At 49.5% G+C, this 22,463-nt stretch overlaps 2 protein-coding genes and 1 non-coding gene across 32 annotated transcripts in view; 2 read left to right on the forward strand and 1 right to left on the reverse strand.

Moving 5' to 3' along the window:
- ZNF593 (zinc finger protein 593) overlaps positions 1–22,463 on the forward strand; it is a 391,757-nt gene that overhangs the window by 214,975 nt on the left and 154,319 nt on the right. The window contains exon 1 of one of the 7 annotated variants that reach the window (XM_050793500.1): positions 103–106. The exons of 5 other annotated variants lie outside the window; for them this stretch is intronic. The gene's annotated coding sequence lies outside the window, so the exon portion shown is untranslated. One more of the 7 variants, XM_050793510.1, reaches the window with a different exon arrangement.
- Positions 1–22,463, reverse strand: part of STMN1 (stathmin 1) — a 168,416-nt gene that overhangs the window by 104,785 nt on the left and 41,168 nt on the right. Inside the window, exon 1 of one of the 24 annotated variants that reach the window (XM_050792959.1) lies at positions 22,233–22,236. The exons of 20 other annotated variants lie outside the window; for them this stretch is intronic. The gene's annotated coding sequence lies outside the window, so the exon portion shown is untranslated. Of the gene's footprint in view, positions 1–301; positions 306–470; positions 475–16,665; positions 16,670–22,232; positions 22,237–22,463 lie in introns of those variants that run through there. 3 more of the 24 variants (XM_050792961.1, XM_050792985.1, XM_050792920.1) reach the window with 3 other exon arrangements.
- LOC126945285 (small Cajal body-specific RNA 18) lies at positions 7,884–7,966 on the forward strand. Its single transcript, XR_007722392.1, has one exon. It is a non-coding gene; the product is annotated as a small Cajal body-specific RNA 18 (non-coding RNA).

Raw genomic sequence — 22,463 nt, forward strand, 5'->3', positions numbered from 1 at the left:
GGAGTACAGAGACTGTGAAGAACGTTTCAGAGTATGGCATTAAGTTCAGTGCTGGCTGCAGCTGAGTGTGAGGGATGGAAGGAGATTATTTTTGGGGCAGTGGGGGTTGGGGCAGTGGGGGTCAGGCAGAGCCCATCCTCAGGAGTCCTGTGAACTTCTATAAGAAATTTGGATCGTTCAGGCAGCTCAAAAACGTTCAACGGCCCTCTACTACCTATGAAATGAAGTCCCAACTGCTTAGCCTGGCATTCAAGGTCTTCCCCAACTTGCATGCCCCCACGTGGCATCCCCCACCCTCCAGCCCCCCTCTTCTAGGAGCTTTGTTCATGCCTCCAAAGTTTCCGCCGACATTTGTGTGTGCCTCTCACATGTGAGTTGACTCACACTGCCTTGGGTATGTCCTGGATTAGAGGTCTTAACTCTTGACATATTATGAGCTCTTTGAGGTCAGGTACTGAGTCCTGCAGTCGCCCCCGCCACTCACTGTTGCAGCCCACATCCCCCCAAATCACCACGGTCCAGAGTCCCTGCTTTAGGCCCTCCTCTCTTGCCAACACACTGTTGTCACCCCCATCCTTCCAGCAGCCAAGATAAAGTCATCAGGAGAGAGTGTTGGCAGCCTGCACTGCGGTAATTAAGCCCCGGATCTCATTAAATCTGTGGCTGATGGCAGAGGCCACAGAACCTGAAAAGCTTAATGCAGATCAGAGAGCGGCTCCCTTTGGCCCGTTAATCCGTGCTGTGCAGCTGGCCAGAACACTCAGGACAAGCCAAAAGTCCTGGTCATGAGAGGGACAGCTGGAGGTCATTTCTTTCAGTCTCCTACTCCCAGACCAGGCCATGCTGGAGCCATTTGCTGGCCAGCTGAGTTAAAAATTTCCCAGGGATGGGCATGTCACCACCTCCTTTATCTCCTTTGTCACAGTTAGGAAGATCCTCCTTGGACACAATCTGACTCTTCCCTGTTGCAAAATAAAACGGTTGAGTTTAACTACACTTCCTTCCAATCCGGTCTTTTCTAGGATAAACAACCCAAATGCCTTTACCTTTTAAGCAAATGTTTGATTTTCCAGCATTTTCATCATAGATCTCATCCTCCAATAGCCCAAAGTTCTCTTCAAATCTGCTGTCAGCTACCATCCCAACTCTGGCCTTTACTTTGCTGGTAAATTGCTTCAAGTTGGTATTTGGGTGACCAACTTTGGATTTCCTATTTTTTTTTTTTGGCGGGGAAGCAGGGACAGAGTCTCGCTCTGTGGTCCAGTGGTGGGATCACGGCTCACCGCAGCCTCTGCCTCCGGGGTTCAAGCAGTTCTCCTATCTCAGCCTCCCTAGTAGCTGGGATTACAGGCACATGACCACTAATTTTTGTATTTTGAGTAGAGACGGGTTTTCACCATGTTGGTCAGGCTGATCTTGAACTCCTGATCTCAAGTGATCTGCCTACCTTGGCCTTCCAAAGTGCTGGGATTACAGATGTGAGCCACCACGCGCCGCCAGTGGACAAAACTTCTAAAATAAAAGTAGAATAGGTATACAGTAGAGTATGTAATGTGCACTAATCTTACATATACAGTTTAATTTCTTAAAAACATTTGCAGGCCGGGCGCGGTGGCTCAAGCCTGTAATCCCAGCACTTTGGGAGGCCGAGACGGGCGGATCATGAGGTCAGGAGATCAAGACCATCCTGGCGAACACGGTGAAACCCCGTCTCTACTAAAAAAAATACAAAAAACTAGCCGGGCGAGGTGGCGGGCGCCTGTAGTCCCAGCTACTCCAGAGGCTGAGGCGGGAGAATGGCGTAAACCCGGGAGGCGGAGCTTGCAGTGAGCTGAGATCTGGCCACTGCACTCCAGCCCGGGCGACAGAGCGAGACTCCGTCTCAAAAAAAAAAAAAAAAATTTGCTATAACTACCATTTACTTCAAAATGTAGAACATTTCCAATATCCTAAAAGGTTGGCTTCTCGGTTTGTAATCAATCACCCCCACCCATCCTCCAGAAGGAACAACTACTTTCCTTCTCTTATCATCAACTAGTTTTGAGAAGCAACATTTTTTAACTTTGACAATAACATTTTATGCTCACTGATAGGTGATACTTGTGTCGATGCCATTCCAGTCAAAGACCCCTGGAAACACACCTGTAATTAAACAAGTTGTATTAATTACTCATTGCAGCAAGGGAGAATGCAGGCAGTGGGGAAATATGGGTACGGGGGTGCATCTCAGTGGGAGGATGGAAGAAAGAACTTACAGAATTTGGGCTTTTGTTAGATAATCTGGGGAGAGTTTAAGGAAGCGGGGCTTGGCTTTGGATTGGATGCTGTTAAGAGCAAGGGTAATTCTATGACTGGGGGTCTGGATAAAATGTATCTAGAAGGAGGGGAGGCTAGACCAAGGCTGAAGCTGTCATAGGTGAGAAGCAGCAGTCTCTCATTTTAGCAGAGACAGGGGGATGGTTGGTCTTTTTTGTGGTTTGGACATATCCATTTTTTGTTTGTGTTCAGACATGATGACTGTTTGTGTTTTGATCCATCACAGTCACAGAGTGGCCTTGTCTGCTGTTGATGGTCTGTGAAGTTGTTTACGTTCAACAGGACAAGGCCAAGGCCTGGCTGTGAGTGTTAGGCTGGCCCCTGGACTTTGCGGGCTGCTTTCCTCTTTCTTACATCCCAACATATGGTGACGTCTCTTCTGGGCTGCATGCTTGGCATGTAGAAACGATTTGTCTTGGTTGGGCGCGGTGGCTCACGCCTGTAACCCCAGCACTTTGGGAGGCCGAGGAGGGCAGATCACAAGGTCAGGAGATTGAGACCATCCTGGACAACATGGTGAAACCCCATCTCTACTAAAAATACAAAAATTAGCTCGGTGTGGTGGCACGCACCTGTAATCTCAGCTACTCAGGAGGCCAAGGCAGGAGAATCGCTTGAACCCAGGAGGCAGAGATTGCAGTGAGCCGAAATCTCGCCAGTGCACTCCAGCCTGGCGACAGAATGGGACTCCAACTCAGAAAAAAAAAAAAGAAAAAGAAAAAGAAATGATTTGCCTTTGTGTCCTTGGGGACTTCCTAGTTAGTGGGAAAATGGACAAGAAAACAAATAGACACCGTTATCAAGCACTAAGGGTCTAGTCTCTGGAGATAGGCTACTGAATTTAAATCCCAGCTCTACCACTTACTAACTGTGAGAACTTGGGCAATGACTATTCTCCAAGCCTCAGTTTCCTCATCTGTAAATTGGAATGACAATAGTATTTATATTATGGAATTGTTGCAAGGGTTAATGAGCTAAACATGGATCACTGGTTACTTAAGCAGCTTGAACTTGGGAGGGGCCGAGATGGATCCAGGTTTTGGGGCTTGAAACTTATACAGTTTTGGGGGGCTCTCTTTAAGAAAAAGAATTGTAGGCCGGGTGCGGTGGCTCATGCCTGTAATCCCAGCACTTTGGGAGGCCGAGGTGGGTGGATCACCTGAGGTTAGGAGTTTGAAACCAAACTGACCAACATGATGAAACCCCATCTCTACTAAAAATACAAAAATTAGCTGGGTGTGGAGGCGTATGCCTGCAGTTCCAGCTACTAGGGAGGTGGAGGCTGTACTGAGCTGAGATCGCGCCCCTGCACTCCAGCTTGGGTGACAGAGTGAGATCTGTCTAAAAAAAAAAAAAAAAAAAGAAAAAAAAAAGAAAGACAATTTAAAAACATATTTTTCAAAATTTGCAAAACATATGACCTGGGAACACATTGCTAGGTCTTCTTCCAGGGCCTGAGAAGAGGTTCTGGAGCTAAAACTTTAGTTTCTCAGTAACTCTGACTGTGGGAAGAGACAAAGAGGCAAAATTATACGATAGCTTTATTCTTTTCAAATCACTGTCTTCAAATAAGCGTTCCCAAAATGTCCTTGCCCTTAGCTGGAAACTGCTCCAGTACTCTTAGCTCTTTCTTGCATTATAGCCTACACGTCAGTGGGCCATGCACTAGTGATGGAGAAACTGACTTAGGTCTGGTTCTGCATGTAGCTACACCTTGTCTTTATCAGCATTGGGACCAGGTGGAGTTCAAATGAATCCTTTTTAACATCTTGTTAATAAGAATTGCTTAACAAAGGTCAACAACAGGAACTGTCCTTCTTTCCTTTGCTACTGTAATCATTTTTCCATTCAAAAAATATGTATTGAGTCCGGGTGCGGTGGCTCACGCCTGTAATCCAAGTACTTTGGGGGGCCGAGGCGGGCAGATGGGTTGAGGTCAGGATTTCAAGGCCAGCCTGGCCAACATGGCGAAACCCCGTCTCTACTAAAAATACAAAAATTAGCCAGGCACGGTGGTGGGCACCTGTAATCCCAGCTACTAGGGAGGTTAAGGCAGGAGAATTGCTTGAACCTGGGAGGTGGAGGTTGCAGTGAGCCGAGGTAGCATCACTGCATTCCAGCCTGGGCAACAGAGTGAGACCCTTTATCAAAAAAAAAAAAAAAAAAAAAAAGTATTGAGCACTTAGTATGTCCCAGGCATTTTGCGTGGCGCTGCATATAAAGCAGTGAATAAGAGGGATCAATTCCCCGCTCACATGGTGCTTTCATTCTAGTGAAGAGAGACAGATTTCAACAAACACACACAGGTGGAGCGCAGTGGCTCATGCCTGGAATCCCAGCACTTTGAGAAGCTGAGGCAGGTGGATCACTTGAGGCCTGGAGTTTGAGACTGGCCTGGGCAACATAGTGAGACCCTGTCTTATAAAAAATTAAAAAATAAAATAGCTGGGTGTGGTAGTGCGTGCCTGTAGTCCTAACTACTACAAGGCGGAAGTGGAAGGACAATTTGAGCCTAGGAGTTTGAAGCTATAGTGAGCTATGATTGCGACACTGCATTGCAGCCTGGGTGACAGAGTGAGACCTTGTCTCTAAAACAAAAACAAAAAACCCCAACCACACACATAACCAAGATAATTACATACTATGTTAAATGCTCCACAGGAAATAGGATGCTGCTTTGATGGAGAATGAAGGGAGTGAGCTACTCTCAATAGGGTGGGAGGGAAGGATTCTCTGAGGAGCTGGCGTCTGAGCTGAGCCCAAGCATACCTACCATTTATTGATTATCTCCTATGCGTCAGCCGTGTCATTAGGTAACTTTCAAATACTTTACATGTAATCTTCCTATGAAGTATGTCATATCCTTTGCATTTTTCAGACGAGAAAACAGAGGTTCAAAGAGGTAACAGCAGTGTTGACACCTGCCTCATAGCCCCTCATCCCTTCTCTGAGTTCCCTTGCCAGTGTGGTAGTTTTTAGCATGCTCAGGGCTCTGCCATACAAAAGCCTGCTTCTCTTGGCTTCCTTGCCTGAGAGCTTTCTTAGGTATTTATGAACCAGGAGGAATAGGCAGTGTTATGTACCCCAAGGGCAACTTTCAACCATCAAGAGAGTTGGTGCCTAAATGCCCAACCTCCTCATCTTCACATAGAAGAGTTTTTCTTTCTTTCCCTCCCTCCCTCCCTCCCTTCCTTTCTTCCTTTCTCTCTTTTTTTCCTCCCCTTCCCCTTCCCCTCCCCTCCCCCCTCTCCCCTCCCCTTCCCTTCCCCTCCTCTCCCCTCCCCTTCCCCTCCCCTCCCTTTCCTACCCTTCCCCTCACTTCCCTTTCCTTTCCTTCCCCTCACTTCCCTTTCCTTCCCTTTAAATTAAGAAACAGGGTCTGGCTCTGTCGCCCAGGCTGGAGTGCAGTGGCACAAACAGAGCTCACTGCAGCCTCAAACTCCTGGGCTCATGCGATGTCCCCATCAAATAGGATGATTTCACACTGTCTCTCAGAGGGTCTCCAGCAGAACTGCGCCCGGGTGCTCCTGGCAGCAACCCACACATTTACGCACCCTTTATTACCTTTTCTCTTCCCGGTCTTACTTTCTCCATGCCCCACTTCTGCTTCCTGAAATTACCTCCGCAATTTAGTTCCAGCACCTCCTGAGTCTCAGGATCTGCTGATGGGAGAATTCAAGCTAAGACTAAGTGACTTGCCCGAGGCCACCCAACCTAGTGGCAGAACTGAAATTTGCAGCTAGGTCTGCCTGGATCACATTCCACAATCCTCACTGCGTACCCCATGACAGCAAGCCTGAGATGGAGCCTAAGCCTTTTATTTTTTTATTTTATATATATATATATATATGTGTAGTTTTTTCTTTCCCTTTTTTTTTTTTTTTTTTTTTTTTTTTAGACGGAGTCTCGCTCTGTCGCCCAGGCTGGAATGCAGTGGTGCAATCTCGGCTTACTGCAAGCTCCGCCTCCCGGGTTCACGCCATTCTCCTGCCTCAGCCTCCCAAGTAGCTGGGACTATAGGTGCCCGCCACCACGCCTGGCTATTTTTTTGTATTTTTAGTGGAGACGGGGTTTCACCGTGTTCGTCAGGATGGTCTCGATCTCCTGACCTTGTGATCCACCCGCCTCGGCCTCCCACAGTGCTGGGATAACATTCTTTCCAACTTTTAAGTTTGAGGGGTACATGTGGAGCTAAGCTTTTTAGTCTGGCTCAAGCCCTTCATGTCCTGACCCTAGCTATCTTTTTTGACTTATCTCCCACCTCCTCATTCTTGGTCACCCCTTGCTCCCGGGACAGCAAACTGCTTGGGAACATAATGTTCTCCAACCCTGCCATGGCCTGTCACCCCTGCATACCTTTGCAAGCGCTGTCTTCTCTGCCAAAATATGGGTTGACTCTGTGTGGTCCAGACAATAACCACCCTGGCCCCACTCCACCCAAAGAATGCTAAACGCCAGTGTCCAGCCCTGGGAAGGAACGTGTTTGTGCCAAGCGCTCGGCACACCTGAGCTCATTCAGCTGGCACAATGATTCTGAGAGGTCAGTAGCTCCACCCCCAGTTTGCAGGTTTGGAAACCAAGGTACGCAGAGGCCAGGTGACTTACCCAAGGTCTTACAGTTAATGGCTGGCAAAACCAGGATTGAACTCGGATTTCCCTGTTCTGCTACCATACCTTGATGCCTGGCTGGAGGGAAGGGACGGAAACTGGGTTCTCTGAGGCTGCTGTCACATTCCCTGTCTGCCAAGCCTAAGTGTAGAGATGGGGGGCATCTGCCAAAGCAGCTGCCAGAGCCCTGGCTGGGAGGAAAAGGGACTACGGAGCCCAGAAGGAAGCCAGGTTGAGGGGGCTTCCTGCAAGGAAAGGAGCTGGTCATCCTGCTCACTCCCACATGGGAGGGGGAAGCATTACCCTTTCTGCTTTCTGGCTCCTTCCAGGCCTTTGGGAGTTTACTTGGCCTCAACAGCATCCTGCTTCCGAGAATCTCTCATCAAAAATGATTCTTGGAAACTGGGCCAGTTTGGGGATGCCTAGAGGCCAAGGCAGGCCTGAATTCCTGCTCTTACTGTTCTCTTCCTGGCCCCCAGCCTTGTTATCATCAAGCCTATCAAATGCCTAGTAAAGGCTTGCCAGCCTGCAGAACATAAGCTGATTTGGTGAGTGCCAAGTTCTCAGTAGCTTTGGAGAAATTGGATGGGGTTAGAATGGGAGTGGGGGTGGAAACCTTGCTAGTAATATCGTGCTAATCTCTGCTTAAAATTTCTAGGGAGACTGCTTAGCCTGACATAGCACTGGTTTTGGGTACAGGGGCAGGGCAGAAAGGCTGGCAACAGATGGAGTGCAGCATGTGTAGTAGGGTAGGGCATTCTTAGGTCCCCAGGGGAGTGTTTTCCTTCAGATCCCATTGTAGGTGGCAATGCCTGCTGGGAGCCTGAGAAAATTATACAAACATGGCAGGTAAAGTGGGGTCAGGGACCCGGGATGAGGGCAGGAGGGGCGAGGGGCAGCTGGCGAGGCTGGAGGGGAGAGAGATATAGAGAGGCCTTTGCTGCAATAACTGTGAGCCCTGACCAGTGATGCAGTCACCATTGTGCAGTCTGAGTTCTGGGAACCAGGTGATGGAGTGTGTTCTAAGAACTGACTGAGGGCCGGGTGCAGTGGCTCATGCCTGTAATCCCAGCACTTTGGGAGGCTGAGGTGGGTAGATCACCTGAGGTCAGGAGTTGGAGACCAGCCTGGCCAACGTGCTGAAACCCCATCTCTACTAAAAATACAAAAAAATTAGGCGGGCATGTTGGCACCTACCTGTAATCCCAGCTACTCGGGAGGCTGAGGCAGGAGAATCGCTTAAACACAGGAGGTGGAGGTTGCAGTGAGCCGAGATCGTGCCATTGCACTCCAGCCTGGGTGACAGAGTGAGACTCCATCTCAAAAAAAAAAAAAAAGAATGAACTGAGGCCAGGCAAAATAAGATAAGATAAAATAAAATCCCTCTGGGATTGCTTGCAGCCTCTACAACAGACGTTGCAGGCCTTACAGAAGCCATTCAAGATCTGGATCAATTTCCCTCAGCCAGGCAGATTCACACCCCCTTCACATCCAACGTGACCAGCCGGTCCCTCAACACACGTGTGCTCAGCCACCTCCACGCATTTCACACCCAACATGATCAGCTGGTCCCTTGACATGCATGCACTCAGCCACCTCCATGCATTTCACACCCAATGTGACTGGCTTGTTCCTAGACACATTTCACACCCGACGTGATCAGCCAGTCCCTAGACACCAGAGCGCTCAACCCCTTTCGTGCATTTGTTTATGCTGCCCTTCTCCTGTCTGCTTCCTGTCTCGTCCTTCAAACCCAGTAGAGATGTCACTTTCTCTGGGATGTCCTCCTTGGCTGATTGCTCTGTACTCCCAGGTGCTTCTCTAACACTTGTTGGCATCCCCAGGACAGCACACATAACCCTGCAATGAAGTGACCAGGGTGCAGGTCTGCCTCCGCATGTGACCGTGGGCTCCTGGAGGGCGAGGGTACCTTCTTATTCATTTCTGTGGGCCTAGCACAGCACCTGGCACGGTGGGTATTGGTTAAAAGATGAGGGGCCAGCCCAGGTAACATGGTGACACCATGTCTCTACAGAAATTTTTTTTTTAAACAGAGTCTCACTCTGTTGTTCAGGCTGGAGTGCAATGTCCTCCTGGGTTCAAGTGATTCTCCTGCCTCAGCCTCTTGAGTAACTGGGACTACGGGCATGCACCACCACACCACAGCTGGATAATTTTTGTATTTTTAGTGGAGACAGGGTTTCACCATGTTGGCCAAGCTGGTCTCAAACTTCTGACCTCAAGTGATCCGCCCACCTCAGCCTCCCAAGTGCTGGGATTATAGGCGTGAGCCGCCAAGCCCGGCTCTACAAAACTGAAAAAAAAAAAAAAAAAAAAAAAAAAAATTAGCCACGTGTGGTGGTGCGTGTCTGTAGTCCCAGCTACTCGAGAAGCTGAGGTGGGAGGATCGCTTGAGCCCAGGAGGTAGAGGCTGCAGTGAGCCATGATTGCTCCATTGCACTCCAGCCATGGTGACAGAGCAAAAGTCTGCCTCAAAAACAACAACAACAACAACAACAAAAGAATGAGGGGCTGAGTAAGAGGCATAAATGCCTTCAAGGTTCAACCAAGTCAGTTAAATTGGCCTAAGACAATAGGGAGCAGGTGGGACAAACTGGACAGTGAATGACTTGTGTGAAGGGATTCAAACTCAATGAAAGAACACTGGGGAGAGGGTGGCAGCCTGTGCCTCTAATCCTGGCTATTCAGGAGGCTGAGGCGGGAGGATCGCTTCAGCCCAGGAGGTCAAGGATGAGTGAGCTACGATCACAACTATGAATAGCTATGGTACTCCAGCCTGGGCACCAGAGTGAGACCCAGCCTCTACATTAAAAAATAATGGAGCTGAGAGCGGTGGCTCATGCCTGTAATCCCAGCACTTTGGGAGGCCAAGGCGAGTGGATCACCTGAGGTCAGGAGTTCAAGACCACCCTGACCAACATTGCAAAACACTATCTCTACTAAAAATACAAAAATTAGCTGGGCGTGTTGGCGAGCGCCTGTAGTCCCCGCTACTCGGGAGGCTAAGGTACGAGAATTGCTTGAACCCAGGAGGCAGAGGTTGCAGTGAGCCAAGACTGTGCCACTGCACTCCAGCCTGGACAACAGAGTGAGATTCTGTCTCCAAATAATAATAATAATAATAAAATAAAATAAAAAATAATGTCGGCCACAGGTGGTGACTTACACCTGTAATCCCAGCAGTTTGGGAGGCCAAGGCGGGTGGATCACCTGAGGTCAGGAGTTCGAGACCAGCCTGGCCAACATGGTAAAACCCTGTCTCTACTAAAAATACAAAATTAGATGAGTGTTGTGGTGCATACCTGTAATCCCAGCTACTTGGGAGGCTGAGGCAGGAGAATCACTTGAACCCAGGAGGTAGAAGTTGCAGTGAGCCAAAATCGTGCCACTGCACCCCAGCCTGGGCGACAAGAGTGAAACTCCATCTCAAAATAAATAAATAAATAAAAAGTCATCAGGCTACTGCCCTTAGGGTCCCACAGTCAAGATACACACACACACACACACACACACATATATTTTTTTTAATACGGAGTCTTGCTCTGTCACCCAGGCTAGAGTGCAGTGGTGTGATCTCAGCTCACTGCAAGCTCTACCTCCCGGGTTCACACTATTCTCCTGCCTCAGCCTCCCGAGCAGCTGAGACTACAGGCGCCCGCCACCACGCCCGGCTAATTTTTGTATTCTTAGTAGAGACGAGGTTTCACCATGTTAGCCAGGATGGTCTCGATCTCCTGACCTTGTGATCTGCCCGCCTCGGCCTCCCAAAGTGCTGGGATTACAGGCATGAGCCATCGCGCCTGGCCAAGATATTATTTTTTTAAAGAAGAGAAAGAAAATTGGTGAGTAAAACATGGTCTCTGATAAAACAACAATGTGCTAGTATTTATTGTGTGCTTACTCTGTGTTGAGAAATACAGCTCCGTGGTTCCAAGCGTGGACTCTGGAAACAGGCCGCCGGGTTTGAGTCCCGGCTTTCCTGCCTGTTAGCTGTGACACTTTGGTCATGTTATTTAACCTCTCCGAGCCTCAGTTTCCTCGTCTGCAAAATAGAAAGTGTAACAATATCTACCTTAGAGGGCTGTGAGGATTCAAAGAGTGAATAGTAAACAGAAAGTACATAAAATAGTGCCTGGCCCATGGAAAACCTCCAGGAAGTGTTGGCTGTTATTGTTGCTTGACGGTGAGTGTTCATGGAAGGCCTGGCTGAGAAGGTGACTGTAAACTGAGCCCTGGACATGGGAAAGGAGCCACCCCAGCTAAGCTCTGAGCGAAGACGTTCCAGGCAGAGGGAATAGCAGAGGAAGGCCCCCAAGGCTCCACTGCGTGTGAGGGCAGCAAGAAGGCAGTGAGGCTGGAGCCCCGAGGAAGAGAGGCAGAGGCAAGGGCCTGGAGGGCAGGGAGGGGCCAGTGCTTGGTGGGCCTTCTAGGTCATGGAAAGAAGTCTGGATTTTATTCTAAGTATGATGGAAGCCATCAGGGACTGGCTTATGGTGAGGCCAGCATATCACAAGATTACTGCCATTGAAGAGATTATAGGCTCGTGCCTATAATCCCAGCACTTTGGGAGGCCGAGGTGGGCGGATCATGAGGTCAAGAGATAGAGACTATCCTGGCCAACATGGTGAAACTCCATCTCTACTAAAAATACAAAAATTAGCTGGGCATGGTGGTGGGTGCCTGTAATCCTAGCTACTCGGGAGGCTGAGGAAGGAAAATCACTTGAACCCCGGAGGCGGAGGTTGCAGTGAGTCGAGATCACGCCACTGCACTCCAGCCTGGGTGAGACAGAGCGAGACTCTGTCTCAACAACAACAACAACAAAAAAACGAAAAAGAAAGACAGAAAGAAAGAAAAAGAGTGTCTCAAAAAAAAAAAGAAGAAGAAGAAGAAGTTTGTTACACTCACAGATCCCAAAGGGGCCATGCTATGCCATGGGAGACACACGAGGAAACACCAGGGTCTGTCAGGTGGCAGAGGGGAAAACGGGTGGGCAAAAGCCTTTAGTGTGGTTTTGATACCAACCACAGGTCCTTGGGCTGCCAATGCAATAGAAATTGACATGAGGCCAAAAGAGTTTAACCAGACAAGGCTTCATTGGAGCTTATGCCTTGGCATAAGGGAGGCAGCACAAGAGACCGAGAGAATTCCCTGACTGACTCCCTGAAAAGAACTGGCTGGGATTTTTTATTAGGCAAAGCATGGAAATCGATGGTGGGTAGGTTATGCAGGCTGGGCTGGGCAACACGTGTGAGAGGTAGGAGATGCAGGTCAGCACATCTGGTTGGATGGTTTTCTTGAGTAATGGGCCACCTGGTGGTGGTCTGGCCAGCAGCAACAAGCCTGTAAATCAGATATTCCACAACCATTGGATCTCCTAAGGCCAGTTCCTGGATTTCTTTAAGTAAAAGGCATGGTTACACATTATGAGTGCACAGAACAATATAGAATGGTGATTTTCTTTGTTTGGCCAAACAAAGCCTCAGGGTTAGTGGGTATGGTGTCAGCGAGGTAACGGTGTAGGTTTTATGATCAGCAAATGTATGAAAGAATGCTTTAGTGGGGGTGAGCTGAAGCCAAACCCCATCCCCACTCTGTCTAGGTTCCTTGGAAAGGAACGGGCAAGGCAGGGTAAGCAGGCTTAGCATTTTCTAGTTTGAATACTGTCAGCTCAGGGGATAGGGGATACCCCTAGTAGTCTGGTACCTGGCTCTGGGGTGATGAGGGCAGGAGAATCGTTGCCCTGAGTGTGAGAGCCCAATAGAGGAGGTGGCATGGGGTGTGGGCTCTTGACTGGTTGGTTTGCACTTGAAAGGCATACTCCAGGGCCCTTTGCTTGCTGTCGCTAGGAATTGGCTAGCTCTGGGAGGGGCAGTCTTTCCAGGGTCAGCAAGGTCCCAGTGACAAAGCATTAAAATACAGGCAATAAAAAGACATGGTTAATACAGGGTCAAAGCCAAGGAGGGAGTGGGCTTATATTTTACCAAGATCCTCTGGCTGCTGGAAGGAGAAAGTACTTTAGTAAGAAGAGAGGAAAGCAGGGACCAGAGACCAATGCAATGATCCCCGGTGAGTAAGGGTGGCTTAGCTTAGGGTGAGGGCAGGGGAGGTGGGAGCGAGGCTGGTTTCAAGGTTTGTTTGGAGATGAGGCTGATGACCATCCAACAAGGAGCCTTTCAGATTACAAGAAGCAACTTGAGGCTCATTCTATTCTTATTTCTGAGATTCACATTTATGCCTCCTCCCCTAGTTAGGAACTGCACTATCTCACTCTTCTTTTTTTTTGTTTAGCTCTGTCACCCATGCTGGGGTGCAAGGGTACAATCACAGCTCGCTGCAGCCTCAACTTCCCGGGCTCAAGTGATTCTGCCACCTCAGCCTTCCAAGTAGCTGAGACCACAGGTACGTGCCACCATGCCAGGCTAGTTTTTCTTTTTGGTTCTTTTTTTTTTTTTTTTTTTTTTTTTTTTTTAGAAATAGGGGGTCTCACTATGTTGCCCAGGTTGGTCTTAAACTCCTGGGCTCAAGTGACTGTCTCACTCTTCTGATGCTAATAGCTTATTAAAGCAATTTAAGGAAATGACACCTCCAGGATTAGAGGTAAACATAAAGTGTCCAACATAGTGTCCAGTACATAGTAGGTACTGAACAAATCCACTGCTTTTTCTTCCATAAGGGAAAGTTTAAAAAATCCAGCAGATCTCATGCCAGAAAGACTGTGGTTCAAGTATGGGCTTTACCCCACACTGGTTGGGTGACCCTAGACAAGTGATTTCTTTTTTTTTTTTTTTTTTTTTTTGAGATGGAGTCTCACTCTTGTTGCCCAGACTGGAATGCAATGGCGTGATCTTTGCTCACTGCAACCTCCGCCTCCTGAGTTCAAGCGATTCCTGCCTCAGCTTCTCGAGTAGCTGGGATTACAGGCGCCCGCCATCAGGCCTGGTTAATTTTTTTTTTTTTTAGTAGAGACGGGGTTTCACCACGTTGGCCAGGCTGGTCTCGAACTCCTGACCTCATGATCTGCCTGTCTTGGCCTCTGAAAGTGCTGGGATTACAGGCATGAGCCACTGAGCCCAGCCTAGACAAGTGATTTAATCGTCCTGTATCTCCCTTCCTTAATCTGAAAGCAGAGATAAGAGGGCCTTGCTCTTCTAGTAGTTGTGAAAGTTAAGTGAGGCAAAGTATGTAAGGGTCCCAGCCTTTGCAGGGGCTCCATCAATTATAGCAGCAATTATCACATACTCAAGAATGGCAGTCTGGGGCCAGGTTCCCAAGATGGGGCCAAGACTCAGAGAGAAATGGGACAAAGGCCCCTTCATCTCCTCCTTGGTGCCCAGCTCTGGGCCTGCTTCCCTCCAGGCCTGATCCCTGCCCTCAGCTCCCACCTCTGCTGGGCGTCTTCTCAAAGAGCCAACAGAAAGCTGCGTTCACTCTGCCAAGAGGCATCCCTGGAAAAGGAGGAGAGGAGAAAGAAACCTTCCTGTCTGAGCTTTGGAAAGCAGACTGTTAATTACCTGGGGTTGGCAGCAGCCTGCCTGTTAGGTAAACATTTGCCAAGCTGGCTCCTTGCATTAACCCCTTGTTACCCAGAGCTGAAGTGTTCGGAGGTGGGCTGCTCTAGAAGGGTCCAGAAACTAACTTGAGGGAGGCTGAGCACGGCTTCTGTAGCCTTCAAATGGGTCCAATTCAGGTGAGACATTCAGGAGGATGGCATAGAATGACTTCAGGATCAGGGTTTGAAATTTACTTCACTTGACTTGTCCCCAGACCCCTGTCCCGGCAATATGGGATGTTCCCCAGACCCCTGTCCCAGGAATACAACCCCCGAAGGAGTGGCCAGGACTAAAATCTCAACCTGCAGTTTGAGGTATGAACAAGGTCCTGTGTGTGAGGGGATGGACCAGGGATACCTGGTCACCTTAATCCCCCTTGGCTTTCTCTGGATAACAGAAACTCACTCTAGAGGAAGCAGAGACCCACCTCCCAGAGGGAGAGACCCTGGGTGGTGTTTAGGGGTGGCTGGTGTATGGTTGATGCACCTGACAGCAATAACTGAAGAAACGAGAGCTGCCACGTGAAGAATGCTGAGGGAGGGTGCTATGTGAGGATACCATATATATGTGTGTGTGTGTGTGTGTGTGTGTGTGTGTGTGTTTGTTTTGAGACAGAGTCTTGCCCTGCCACCCAGGCTGGAGTACAATGGCACAATCTTGGCTCACTGCAACCTCTGCCTCCCAGGTTCAAACAATTCTCCTGCCTCAGCTTCCAAAGTAGCTGGGATTACAGGCACCTGCCACCACGCCCAGCAAATTTTTGTGTTTTTAGTAGAGATGGGGTTTCACCATATTGGCCAGGCTGGTCTCGAACTCCTGACCTCGTGATCCACCCACCTTAGCCTCCCAAAATGCTGGGATTACAGGCATGAGCCACCATGCCTGGCCGAGGATGCTATATAAACTGCATTTATTTTTGCAAGCAGTTGTGGTTCTCCCGTCCAGCTTGCCACCATGGGACCACCCTGTATGTAAGTCTCCTCAAATAAATCCTATGTCTCATTTTCTGGCTTCAGTTCTCTTCTGTAGCCTCTTGAAGCTGGTGTCATCCCAGTGGAGGTCCATTTGGGTCTGGGACAACATTAATTAGAGTTAGACTTGGTCTTAGGCAAGGTGGCATGAGGGGAAAGGTAAGGCAAGGTAGGCTCGGGTTGACTACAATGATCACTTGTGTATCTACCTGTACAGTTTGCCAAGCACTTTTCCACCTTTATCTCATCCAGCGAGTCCCACGGTAAGCCTGTGAGGAGGGAATCAGCCCCCTGTGATGCAGTAGCTCAGATCCAGGCTGTTACTCACTGGCTGTGTGGCCTTGGGGCAATCACTTCACCTCTCTGAACCTCATCTGTAAAATCGGGGGAATAGCCATCTGCCCTGGCAGTGTTGTTGTGAGGCTTAAATGAAATTCTGGATCTAAAGAGCTCAGTAGTGCCTGGCACATATTCAACCTCTCCCTTGAATTCCCTATTTTACAAAAGAGGAAAATGAGGCTCGGTGAGCTCCCAAATTATAATCCTCTAAATGTAAAAAAAAAAAAAAAAAAACATACAAATACACAGTAAGCACAAGTCTCTGTTGTTAATTTCACTAATTCATGAGCCAGATCTCAGAATGACAGAGCTGGTTCAGAGAACCCAGTGATAGGAGTCGAGGAGGCACAGGGAATGCCAGAACAAGATTGCTAGATTCCAAATTGGGAAATGCTCTATAGTGCTTGAACTAGAACCTTTAGGGGTGATCTCTATTGGTCAGAAGTCATTTGTATCACTGTTGGACAAAAATCATTTATAACTTATCTGTTTTCTATACATTAGCACCATAGTTCTCAGACTTATTAAATGTTTGGGCCAGGCTGGGCACGGTGGCTCATGCCTGAAATCCCAGCACTTTGGGAGGTCGAGGTGGGTGGATCGCTTGAGGTCAGGAGTTCGAGACCAGCCTGGCCAATGTGGTGAAACCCCACCTCTACTAAAAATACAAAAATTAGCCAGGCATAATGGCGGGCGCCTGTAATCTCAGCTACTTGGGAGGCTGAGGCAGGAGAATTGCTTGAATCTGGGAGGCAGAAGTTGCAGTGAGCTGAGATCGCGCCATTGCACTCCAGCCTGGGCGACAAGAGCAAAACTCCGTCTAAAACAAAAACAAAACAAAACAAAAAAAGTTTGGACCCCAATACATAGGGAGTAAAAACTCAAACAAGGCCAGGCACAGTGGCTCATACCTATAATCCCAACACTTTGGGAGGATGAGGCTTTGGCCTAGGAGTTGGAGACCAGCCTGGGCAATAGAGAAAGACCTCGTCACTACAAAAGTAAAATAAAATAAAATAAAATTAGCCAGGTGTGGTGGTGTGGGCTTGTAGTCCTGGCTACTCAGGAGATTGAGGTGGGAGGATCACTTGAGCCTGAGAGGTCAAGGCTGCAGTGAGCCATGATCGCACAACTGCACACTCCAGCCTGGGCAACAGAGCGAGACCCTGTCTCCAAAAAAAAAAAAAAGGTCAAAGTTACTCCCCTTTAGGGAGTCCTACAACACTTGAGGGCTTGTTATGCAATGCCCCAGTGGGAGGATTAAGGCTACACAGGCTCCTCATTGCTTCACTTCTAAGCTTTACAAAATTTTCCTTAACAAAGTCATGTTGACAGGATGGGAAATGGAAGGATTGACCTACCAAGCTGTGTCAGGATTACTTCTGAGTAAGAATTTCAGATCTTTTTGCTCTGAAAAGCCTAGTTCTGCTACCACTTTAGGTTGATGATAAGAAAACGAAAGCCCGAGGCTGCGCGCGGTGGCTCATGCCTCTAATCCCAGCATTTTGGGAGTCTGAGGCGAGCGGATCACCTGAGGTCAGGTGTTCAAGACCAGCCTGGCCAACATGGCAAAACCCCGTCTCTTCCAAAAATACAAAAATTAGCCGGGCCTGGTGGCGGGTGCCTGTAATCCCAGCTACTCGGGAGGCTGAGGTGGGAGAATCGTTTGAATCTGGGAGGCGGAGGTTTGCAGTGACTGGAGATCGTGCCACTGCACCCCAGCCTGGGAGACACAGAGAGACTTTGTCTTAAAAAAGAAAAGAAAAACCCGGGACCAGTTCTGGTGGCTCACATCGTAGTCCCGGTGTGTTAAGAGGCCGAGGTGAGAGGATCACTTGAGCCCAGGAGTTTGAGGCTGCCGTGAGCTGTGATTGCACCTGTACGCTCCAGCCTGGGTGACAGAGTAAGACCCTGTTTCGAAAACAAATTTTAAAATAAAAAATAAATTTTTAAAAAATGAAAAAGAAAATGAAGGCCCAGGAAAAGGGTGTGACTTGTCCAAGGTCACACAGCCATGCCTAAAAGAGGAGCAGAGGCTAGAACCTGCTTTCCCCAACCCCCATCCCCAGGTCCCCCAGATGGCTTCCCTGGCCCTGCACCCTGTGGGGTCCAGGAACTGCTCTGCATCCTGGCGGGGGTGGGGGGTCTACAGGGGCGGACTGAAGCATCTGCTGGAGTTGACTGATATTGCAGAGTCTTGGGATTCATCATGGCTTATGGTTATCTGACTCAAGCAAGTGAGAGCTGTGACCTCAGTGCCTCTGGAAACCTCCAGCCTCCGCACTTGCTAATTCTGCAGTGAGACACTCAGGCAGCCCAGAGCTGCAGGAACAAACAGCCGTAGACAAGAAGCAGCAGATGGGTTTCCACGGTGATCATTTCCTGGAGTCCAAGTATCTTCTTTCTTCCTGAATGGAGGTGGAGGTGCAGCAAGAGAAACAGGGAGGGGGAAGCCCAAGTCTTGGTCTGGATCCACCCAGATGGATACCTCGGCACCCCTTGGGCAAGTCACCTCACCTCCCTAGGTCTGAGGAGGGACAAAAGGATGCCATTTGCTAGGCGCCTGCTCCACACCAGGCATGGTGTGCTGAATGCTACACACTCACTACCTCATTTCTTTAATCTCCTTCCCAGCAAGCCTTCAGGGAAGGAGCTATTATTAGCATCCCCATTTTGCCGATAGGAAACAGAAGCACAGAGAGGTGAAGCAACTCCACAGGAACACACGGCTTGTTGAGAGCACTTGAGCTGTGCTCTTAACCACAGCACTCACAGTGCTGAGTCCCTTCCTCTGAGGACCAAAACCATTCCTTCCGGAGATTTCAGGCCCAGCCTGAAGCGGGAGGGAGGGAAGGAAGGCAGGCCAAGGAGGGTGCAGAGAGGAAACGCTTCGGGTGAAACATGGTACTGTTAGTTCCCATTTTCTGCCTGGGTGCCTAGCCAATATGACACCTGAGCTTCAGGCAGGAAGCACCCCTATGTCCAGGCAGCCTCCAGGCAGCTGTGACACCACCACAGCTGTGACACAAGCTGCAGTGCTCAGAGCTCCAAGATGCCTCCAGAGGCATCTGTGTCCTCAAATTCACACAAATGCCTGCTTCGACCCTGTGCTGTAAGAGACAAGTCCTCTGCCTCCTCCAGGAAGCCTCTTCCATTGCACCCGAGGCCAGGCCCTCTCCTCCCCTTCAGTGCTATCCTCTCCTTCCTGCTCTGGCTCACTCCCATCGCCCAAAGTGTTCGTTTCTGTCCCATTGATCAGAGCCCAGGAATAGGATGGGGGCTCCTGGTGGCTTTTTTGAGCACTGAAAAGCCCGATGGAGGCCCCTGGCAGATCCCTGACCTCAGTCCTGCCTGCCAGGATGACCCCTGCCTTCTCTTCCTCCATCCAAGCCCCAGGGCAACCATGTGAATCACAGGCTAGACAAGTCCAGGTTCCAGCTGGCCTGAGAGCTTCCTCCACAGGGATGAAGGTAGGAGAAGGCTTAAGTATGTGCACAAATATGGGCACCGGCAGGAGCCAGCCAGGGAGCCCAGGGCTGGGGTGGGGGACGCATAGAGCTATTAATAGAACGGGATTAGGTATTCTTCCAAACCCCAAACCATCTGGGCTTGGCTTTCTAGCCATCTCAGCTTTGTCCATCCCTCCATTCCTTCACTCATTCAACAAGTATTTGTTGGAGATATATATATATATCCTTAAAAAAATAAAGACAGTCTTGTATGTTGCCTAGGCTGATCTCAAACTCCTGGGCTCAAGAGATCCTCCCGCTGACGTTCCAACCTCAGCCTCCTGAGTAGCTGGGACTACAGGTGCATGCCACCATGCCTGGCTTATTTATTTATTTATATTTGTTTTATATATTTAAAGATGGGGTCTTCCTCTTGTGCCCAGGCTGGAATGCAGTGGTGCCCATAGTTCATTGCAGCCTAAAATTTCTGGGGTCAAGCAATCCTCCTACCTCAACCTCCCAAGTAGCTGGGATTACAGGCATGAGCCACCAGTTCCAATTAAAATTTTTTTTTTTTTTTTTTTTTTTGTGTGTGTGTGTGGAGACGAAGACTTTCTATGTTGCCCAGGCTGGTTTCAAACTCCTGGGCTCAAAGGATCCTCCTGCCTAAGCCTCCCAAAATGCTAGGATCACAGGTGTGAACTACTGTGCCCAGCCTGGACATTTATTTTATTATTGCTGGGGATGAGAAGGATGTATGAGAACAGACTCCTGAGCTTCTTCCCCAAAACTGTTCCCCTCAGTTTTCCCCATCTCAGTTAATGACAACTCCACCCTGTCTGTGGTGCAGGCCGGACCTCACATCTAATCTATCAGCAATTTGTCCTGGCTTAAAATATACCCAGAATCCAACTACTTCTCATTCATCTCACCCCACCATCCTGGTCCCAGTCACCGCCGTGGCTCACTTGCACTACAGCCTGGCCCAGCAGGGCTCACAGCTGGTGTCCCTGATCCTACAGCCAGCCTCTTCCCTGGAGCCTGAGTCGTGCTGTGAAAACAAGGTCAGAGCGTACCCATCACGCGGCAGGCACACTCCTGCCTCAGAACCTGTGGCCCGGCTGTTCCTCTTGCCTGGAGCTATTTTCCACTAGAAATATACTTCTTCACTCACTCCCTCACCTTCTCAGAAATTTACACAAATGCCAGTTTTGTTTTGTTTTGTTTTGTTTTTTGAGGCAGACTCGCTCTGTCGCCCAGGCTGGAGTATAGTGGCGTGATCTCGGCTCACTGTGACCTCCGCCTCCCGGGTTCAAGCAATTCTCATGTCTCAGCCTCCCAAGTAGCTGGGATTATAGGCATGCGCCACCACGCTGGGCTAATTTTTGTATTTTTAGTAGAGATGGGGTCTTGCTTTGTTGGCCAGGCTGGTCTCGAACTCTTGGCCTCAAGTGATCTGCACACCTCAGCCTCCCAAAGTGCTGAGATTACAAATGTGAGCTACCATACCAGGCCACAAATACCAGCTTTTTGATGAGGCCTCCTGTGTTTCTGTCTAACGTTGCAACCCATCCCATCTCCCCAGCAGTTATTGTCAAATAGCATAAGATATTTATTCATTTTGTTTCTTGCCTATTTCCCCTCCCTGGAGGGTAAGTGCCAGGAGGGCAAGATTTTTTCTGCTTTGCTCACTGCCCTTAAGACCTGCCTGGCCCTTAAATAGCCGTTGAATGAATGAGAGACTTGTGGGGTGACAGACCAGTCAAAAAGCTGTCCCTGCATCCAATCCTGCCATTTCCTGTCTGTCCCCAGACAGCCAGCCACAGGATTTTTCTACAAACCAGATTGCTCTCTTTCAGGTCTTAGGGTAGGTATCACTTCCTCAGAAGCCTTCTCTGGCCCCCTGGGCTGGGCAGCCCCTCTGTGTACTCTCAGGGTACCCTCCCCTCATTCTGTAATTGCCTGCAATTGCCTAGTTCTGTAATTGTCTTCTCCAGGACAGTGAGCTCTGGAGGGTGGGGACGCGTCTGTCTCCCTCCCTGTTGGGAGCTGGAATGGTACAGTGGTTACAGGAGTGTACTACCTGGGTCCAAGTCCTGGCTAAGTCACGGGAATTTAGGCAAATTACTTAAGCTCCTTGGGCCTCAAGCTTTCTCAACTGTAAAATGTGGATCATCACAGTTTCTCCCTCCTAGGGTTGGGGCAAGGATGAAATGAGCTAATACAAACGAGAGATGCTTGGCACAGGGTAAGTGCAATGAGTGTCAGCTATGATTACTCTTACTCAGGGCCGTGTCCCCTGGCCTAGCTCAGAACCTGGCCCATATTCAACACTCATAGTGTTTGTTAGATGAATGGATGACTGTGTATGGGGATAGAGGGATGAAGGAATGGCATGAGGACCTAGAGGGGGGCTCTAACCCAGCCTGGGGAGCATTGGAGAAGCTTCCTGTGGGAAGGAAGCTTTCAGCTGACTCCTGCAGGATGAGGCGTTGGCTGGGCACAGTGAGAGGGGGGCATGTGAAGCAGGAGCAGCCAGTGGCCTGTGTGGGTGCCTCTCAGCATGGGGAAACTGAGGTGTGCAGGAGCCACAGTTCATTACTGAGTGGCTGAGCGGTTAGTGCCAAGAGCTCAGTGTCCCCTTTGTGGGCCATTTTTAGAACAGTCTCAGGCTGGCCGCTCATTGAGGGTAAAAAGTCCCATGGCGGCTCCCTCATCTGATCAGCAGCCCTCCAAGATCAAGGGGAGGCACGCAGGGGAAAGGAGGCCACCCCTTGTTGAGGGACCCCAGGGGACAGGCCTGGGTCAACCTGGCAACCCATTCCTGGCTGAGATTATGCCCATCCCAGAAATAAGGGGACAGAGGCCCCACACTCCCGAGGCAGTCAGGAGAAGAGGCAGAGCCCACTCAAGTCTGCCGACTCCCTGTGCCTTCCCTCATCAGCCCAGGACTCCTCGTGGCCAGAGTGTGTCTCCCCCATCACCCCAGAGATTCCTCAGTGGCTGACATCACCCACTCCTGACTCCCCTCACAGGGCACTGACCAGGGAAATCCCTGCATGGGGTCTGGACTAATGGAGAGTCAAGTGCAGGAAGAACTTTCCATAAGGACTGGAGTAAAAGGCTGGAAATTGGAGGAGATCGGGGCTGGGGCTGCTGAAGGAAAAGAGACTGATCCTGGGGACAGTTGGGGACACCTTACCCAA

This window comes from Macaca thibetana, chromosome 1 (genome assembly GCF_024542745.1).
Source record: "Macaca thibetana thibetana isolate TM-01 chromosome 1, ASM2454274v1, whole genome shotgun sequence".
Lineage (NCBI taxonomy): Eukaryota > Metazoa > Chordata > Mammalia > Primates > Cercopithecidae > Macaca > Macaca thibetana.